Raw genomic sequence first — 7646 nt, 5'->3', positions numbered from 1 at the left:
CTAAATATCTTAGATTATCATCACTCAATCAATCAAATAACAATCGTAAATGACTTTATCTGCAGACCAATCGATACTTAAAATCAAAACTACCCTATAAAAGGTGTTTATACTTCTGGTATCACAAACACTTTATTATGATCAGCAATTATTATTAAGTGCTTGGTTTTCGTTTTTTGGGTTAGCCAGAAGTTTTGTTGAAAAAAAGTGACAAGCTAGTTCGTGCTCTTTTCCTAACTAAAAATAACGCATTACTTGTTTGTATGGCTGTCTGCCTGAAAAACGATGGGATAGCGTGAGTGGGTAATATAATTGGGACAGTTATCTTCGGCCGAGTTCAAGGCAGTAGATTAGTCAGTTTAGTTCTGATCCCAAGCGATATTTGCAGATGCTACGTTTCCTGAGTTCACTGCAATGTAGTCAGGATGATCTGTAACAGTGAAGAACTTGCCTCAAGCAGAACTGATTAGTGAGTCTGATCTTAAATGTAGCCGTAAATACACCTTAAAAAATTTACTCCCTAAAACGTGTGAAACGGGTGTACACAATAAAAGCACCCATATGAACACCCATTTCACGCCCCATCTTTGGAATTTGAGGTGTTCCTTATAAAACACCCTCAAAACACCCCATTTACACCTTTATCTTTAGGGTGTAAACAACAAGGCTACAAATAATTGATTGATTTGTAGGGTTTAACCACCCAAAACCACCATACGATTATGAGAGACGCTGTAGTGGAGGGCACCGGAAATTTCGACCACCAGGGGTTCTTTAACGTGCACCCAAATCTGAGCACACGTGCCTACAAGGCTACAAATGCACGACATTTTCGGGCCGTTTTGCTTATACTGTTAGTATACGTTAAACATCTTAATACAAGCAAGGCTCCCACTACTAGCTGCTTGCGAGTGTAGTAATAAATCGAAGCAGAAAGTAATGTGAGCGAAACGCAGTTTTCATCGATAAAGCACGCTAACTACAATAAGATGGAAGATACAATAGGGGCGACGCTTGTTCAATAAAGTAAGGGCCAATTCTCCTGTACCTGTTTCTTTCATCTGTCTCATTTGCGTGATTAGTCAACACTCACAAAGTACACTGATTTGCCTGAACAAGGTAATGTTGCGCATATTGGTGTAGCCATGCATAGAACACTACCCCCTCCCCCCGTCCCCCATAAGATCAAAGCTTTTAAAGCTGAAGATAAAACATCCGCCACCTGCAAAATACAACAACAACAGCACAGTTGCTTAGCCATAACCACCACGTCAGCAGGCCATAAGGTCCCTTAAAAACGAACATTGACGTCATGTATGTTTAGAAGGCACGTTTCATTTAATTACTGTAGCGAATGTTCCTCTTCATATGTACTTAAGAGTGCGTCATGGAAATTAGGAAGAGGACACCGACCATAAAGAAAAATGCAGAATAAGAACATTTCGGTGACCTTGACGCAGCCTCGCTCACAATGACGGAAGCCTTGTGGACTAAATTGCGAACAAAGCTCTCCTCAGGAGAGCCGAAACTCATTCTCAAGTTCATCTCTCTCTCTCTCACTCTCTCTTCATTTTTTGTTGATCCTCTTCTTTTAATTTATGTAACTTCCCCCACAGACGTGCTTCGGTCAAAGCCTTGGCTTTGTGGGTAGTGAGAAAACAGCATTGATGAAATATTCTCAGCTGTGGTCTTGTTCCAAGGACTGCGAGCTAAGTACAATTGTATTGCCGCAACGTGAAGACAGAAGTAGTAATTAACAGGTTGAGAAAGTAGCAGCAGGTCAGTATTTTTATTTACTGCGTGCCAGAGCGTTCCTCTTCTTTCTTGTTATTGCTTGCTGCATAAAAGCGAGCAGATGCGCGTATGCGCTGTCGTCTTCGTCTTCCTTGCACTACGCACGTGGCAAAATGTTCTCATCAAATAGTGTGACGGCCGATGCATGCAATGTTGCAATGTCTTTACCGAAATAAAGGTGCCGATAAAATATCGCCTGCGTGACCTTGAACGTGCAGTCCCTAAAGACCCATAGAGCTAAGCAAAAAGCATCAGCTGAGCTTTTTTTACCAAAATTCACTACATTAGGTCGGTGAAGGTGCGCTAAACATTGCTCCTCAATATTACAAATGCGCGTTCTGACTAGTAGCTCGTGCTGGCCGCACTGCACCGTCACAAAGTTCACTGCGAGTCAGATGCACAGTTAAAGAACGAGCATAACGCAACAGATCGCTGCAGCAAAAAAAAAAAGAGCAGCGCCCGCACTATCAGCAGAGGGCCGGAGCTAGCGTTAAACTGCATCTAGCCGGTCTGAGAGGGCCACAAGGCGCAATCAAGTCACGTCGCCTAGACAACCTTGGCTGCCCGGTATTGCTGCGCGCAGGGCGCACAGCGCGGGAAAGGGGTCGGCATCGTCTTACTTGTCACTGCGTACGCTGGCGAAAAACCCTCCCGTGTGTGTGCGTGTGGTGCGCGTGGCTTCTCGATTGGTAGAGTTTATTATTCGGTGTTTAGTTTGAACTCTGTGCTCCACCAGTGTGTTCTGTCAGTGCTGATTATTACGAAGGTGCACCATCCTGAAGACTGGACCTGTGGATTCATATTGTGGAGCACTCGAAGTAAAATAGTGAGTACCACTCTCACGTTGATCCGTTCAGCGCTTTGTTAACTGCATGAGCACGAGAATAACGGCTTCAAACAATTTTGTTTTCAACTAGTTGATGACAAATCAGCATTTGTTTACTTAGCGAGAATATTTGTCCGAACTGTTTCACGGGGATGATGGCGAAGTGTGATTGTGGGCAAGTTTTTTTTTGTTTCTTTGTTTAGATCGTTTGGAGTACAAAGCAGAGTGAGCGTGCGCCGCTGAGGTTGAGTGAAGAAATTGAACAGATTTTTGCGGTGCCCTTTGTTGGAAGCCGTTTTTAACGGGGCCCGCTCGTGCTGTACATCAATTTAAGTTTACTAATTAATACATGTGTGGGGACGGCGCCTCCCCACACATGTATTACACAAAGCTCGAAGCATCACACACACACAGCTCGAAGCATCAACCGTATGTCAGACGCATATGCTTGGACATGTCGGTAGTTCATTCACTATCTTTTTTTTTCTTATTGCACAAAAAGACCGATAACGGAAAACAAGGGTGTGGTGTCCATGTCGTTCTTTTCGGTTCTTTTTCGTTTTGTGCGGTAACACTACCGTGATAACTCGGGTTGATGCAAGGGTGACAACACAGCATATTGTTTCGCGTTAGGTGCGCCTCGCGAAATTTGCCTACTTCCTAATACATTCAATTTAATTAAACTTGTCTTCACCGGTATTTTCGTTCCCCCGCAACGCAGCGTGACACTGCCGACAGCCGTGCCTATATAGCGGATCGAGCACTGAAGCTGGACTTTTGAACAGACCTTTAGTTTGTGTGTATGGTCGAATTGCCTACTTGAACAGCGCAAACGCCTGTTTGAACATAACTGCTAACCTTCGTGCACATTTTATTCAGATTGTTTTCATCATGTGTAACTTTCAAAATATTCTTGTTCTTCGGAGCTTTATTGCCATCGCCTCGCTTTGGCGTTTAACTTCGCTAAGTACTTCAGATGTTAAAGGTGTTTTCGCTATGTGAAGCGTATTCTTAGTTTTTTGTTGTACAAAAACACTTTGATGTTATACATACTGCACGGTATCTAAGCATGTGTTGCAGCCTAAATGTAAGTCTGGGCAGCATATCTATCTGGAAACACAACGCGCACAGCAACAGAACAGCCTACGCTGCATCGGGAAGGAGTTATGCTTTCTCACCCTGACAGCATGATTGAAACTAATGGCCCTAATTTAGCAGTATGCAATGGTCATTGAGTGGTGGTTACAGGGTCACTTTATTCGACATTTTCCAGCCAATTTTGCGGCTATGGCAAATGTGTTTGAAACAAAAATCGTGCTGATTTAATGCATTTAAAACAGTGAACTGCTTGAATATTTCGGAGAGAAAAACTTTTTGTTCACGTGGTTGCCTTTCAAACTTTTCAGACTGTTGTTTGAGTGTTGTTTGGGAAAAAAATATTTTACATTGACCACACCGCATTTTATACCAATTTTGGTACATGTTAAGTAAAAGAGCTTATGTAAGATGTTTGAAACTCAGCAATATTATACAAAATTTTGGCCACAAACGTCAGCAAAAATTTAGCCTAAGTGTGTTATGTTTGCAGTTTCTTATTGCTATACTGCACTTTGTATGAATATCTGAACTGTGACTACTTACTTCACTAAAAAGATATTTTGATGAAAAAATATTTTAGACATCTTAAGCTGTTATCCTCTACGAAAAAAGATCACTCATTTCACAGAATTGTCATTTTTGTCCTTATTGAGACGCAATTTGCACCATGAGATGGTCCAATTAAAAATCACCTTCTACCTAAATTGAAAGCAAATACAATTGTTTGTACGTGACAAGTTTTATTACAAGTTCTATTTCAAGGAATAAAATATTTTCAAAATTTTCCCACCAACGGCAATAGGGAACTTCGAGCCGTCGGCTGCAGTATGACCAAATGGCGAATGGGAAACTTGGAACTTCAAAAATCATTTAGGGGCAAAGCTCTTGAGGCCGTGGGTCATTCCCTCCTCTGTAGTCATACCAGTAATATGTAGCCACTTGATGAGTTGCACAATAAATAGCGTTAGTGGTTTTCACAGCATATTCACGGAAAAAATGAAGATTCGTGGGACGAATCGTTCGTCCGTACATTTGTGCTTTCGTCCGTTCGTCTGTGCATCCATCCGTCCGTGCTTCCGTGTGTCGGTCTGTCCGTGAGGCCGTCCGTCTTTCTGTTCGTTCATACTGGCGTCAGACTTTCCGTCCATCCGTTTGTGCGTCCGGACGGAAAAACGCTACGCCCCACTCATCATCATTCACTCCGTGGATATGCTGTGATCTTTTTCTCAAAACATAAATTGCTATGAGAAAATTTGGCACATGAAAATAACTTTTTATTTGGTTCGATTTGGGTGCAACGTCTATTTTAATTCAACCACTACATGGTGCAAGTTGCGTCTCATTATAGACAAAAGAATTATTTTGTGAAATTTGCGATTTTTTCTTGTAAAGTTTGACAGCTTGAGAGGTCTAAAATATTTTTTCCTCCAAATATACCTTATGTGGATTAATCATTCACTCCTCAGATTGTCATTCAAAGTGCAGTATTTATAGAGAAAATGCAGATATAACACATTTCGGATAAATTATTTGAGTCGTATGTGGTCGAAAAATGGTAATCATATTACTGAGCTTCAAACACTTTACGCAAGCCCTTCACTTAACTTGTAGACCAAATTTGGCACGGAAGAAGAGATGCTTATGAAATAATTTTTTTCACAAACATCCAGACGAGATTCCGGTAAGTTCAGGAGGCAGCCACGTGACCAATAAATTATTTGTCTGCGAAATACTCTAGCAGTTACCTTTTTTAATGCAGTAAAATCAGTGCGATTTTTTTTCGAATACATTTGCGGTGGTCACCAAAATGGCTGGGGCGTCTTATGTGGAATGACCCAGTAGCCGATTCTTCCATTATATAATAGTGTCAATGTGAGCCAGTTCAAGAACGCTAGTATCATTCGCATTTTAATACGTAACTGTACAATACGTAATTTTACAAGTTACCTGCACTGAATACCTTCTCGATGCGCATACCGTCATGTATGCTCAGTGGCATAGCGCTTTTGTGCAATACAGATAAAATATGTATATGTTGTGGCGCTTCCTACTGTATTCCTTTTAAGAAACTAATCGAATGAGTACCATGGTAGATCTGGAGAAATACACATGCAGCTGTGTTGATGCATACTTAAGCATAAAACTTGACATTCTCTTAGATTGGTCGTTGCATGCAACTAAAGGAACATTATCAACTTGAAGCAGCACCTTTTTAGTTGCCTGCACGAGCGAGCTTAAAGGGTAAAGTAAGGTACATATCTACAGCACGAAACGCATAATGATTCCGCCACAGCGCGCTTTTTATGGCGTTTGTTGCTCAGCATACCTTTTCTAGCATTTCTCACTGCAGTGAAGTCAGATGCCACTGAGTATGTTTGCTGTGCACTCAATTTATACTTACACATAAGAAAGCAGTTAGGTATACATGGTGCACACTGTATGTTGCATTTTTTGTGAAATTTCAGTCATTGTTCCTTGTGTATTTATTTTAGGTTTCCGGGATTGAATTTCCTGTACAGAAAGTACAGCTTCGCCTCACTTCTCTCGAAGGCACCCGTCATCTCAGCAGCTGAAGATGATTGTGCAAGCAGCGGTGACGAGTGGTTTTGCAGTTAGAAGTATACCAACACTGACATTACATTATGACAACCTCAGTTACACTACCTGTTGAATGTTGTCTTTTTTAATGTCGAAATTTATACTGCGAGATGTAATACGTTGTAACTGTGACTCCAAAAACTTGCTTACTCTTTCAACGTGTTTTTTTCTATTGTATGTGTGTCAATCAAACGCCATATATGTCAGTCGTTTGCCCGACTGGCGCAAATGTTTTGAAAGTTGTGAGATTTATTGTATTGAAAACAATGAATTTTTAGTATAGAGAAAAGAAACTTGGTCCCGTAACACATTTCGAAATTTTGCAGAATGCCATCAGAGTCCTGTTTGTCAGATTCCCAGTTTTTCTATAATAAAGGCAGATGTTAAAATATGGGCTTAAATGTTTTTTTGCTTCGGCATTATGTTCGGCTGGACCTTACGCTACAGGTTACTGCTTGCACTACTGTGGTGTAGTGTGTGTGTGTGTGCGTGTGGGTGTGTGTATGTGTAAATGCCTTCCACGTCTTTGTCGTTTACGGCCCAGTCTACGTACACCTATATACACCGGTCTCATGTAGCTCATTCTAGACCATGGCACCTTATTTTATCAGCAGCATTCATACAGGTATAGGTGCAGTGGGTGACACCAGTATCTTCCTTCTTCCCTGTCAGCCGCAGAGAAGGTTCATATATGCTTCTCCCTGACAACAATTGAGGCTTGGGCCACTTGGTGATGCATATTTGATAGAATGAAGTGCTGTGAACGGCTCTCCTCAACACACAAGTAAAAGCGTCACCTCCCGTGTCTCTGCTTTAGTTGCCCAATAATTGCGCATCATTTGATCAAGTAAGCTCATCCATATAACCGCCATCGTTTCAAGGGGGTCTTCAGTGTAGACCCCGCTCGCATGGGTGTAGCTTCATCCAACACCCATAGTTTAGGGTTGTTTATAAACACCTATTAAAGTAGGGTGTGACGTTTCTTTACACCCTACGGTTTCAGGGTGTTTCTAAACACCTTATTGTTTAGGGTGTTTCTTGACATCCTAAAAGGATGTTGCCCATGGGACAAAACAAATACACCCTTATGGGTGTGTAAAAAGTTTTGGAGTGTAGCAGTGTTTCTTAGTTAAAAAATTTCAGCATGAGTATATTGGGCAGGCACCGAAATGACTGAATCTCAAAATATGCAATAACTAATTTAGGTACCCTTCTTTAATTAGGCAAATAATCGTCGCGTCCCTATTAGGTAAACAGCTTTTGACAATATTTCCTGCATGGCAAAGGCTGTATGGCCACTCCTTTTTTATCAAATGAAGGACATTGTCAT

At 41.4% G+C, this 7646-nt stretch overlaps 1 long non-coding RNA gene across 1 annotated transcript; it reads left to right on the top strand.

Annotated features, from left to right (window-relative positions):
* The first annotated feature begins 2405 nt into the window (after positions 1-2405).
* LOC142768690 (uncharacterized) lies at positions 2406-6710 on the top strand. The gene is made up of 2 exons (XR_012885395.1): positions 2406-2620; positions 6211-6710. It is a non-coding gene; the product is annotated as an uncharacterized LOC142768690 (long non-coding RNA).
* Positions 6711-7646: the final 936 nt, after the last annotated feature.

This window comes from Rhipicephalus microplus, chromosome 8 (assembly GCF_043290135.1).
Source record: "Rhipicephalus microplus isolate Deutch F79 chromosome 8, USDA_Rmic, whole genome shotgun sequence".
Lineage (NCBI taxonomy): Eukaryota > Metazoa > Arthropoda > Arachnida > Ixodida > Ixodidae > Rhipicephalus > Rhipicephalus microplus.
The sequence above is the reverse complement of the archived record's forward strand: the minus strand, read 5'-3'. Positions and strand labels throughout refer to the sequence as shown.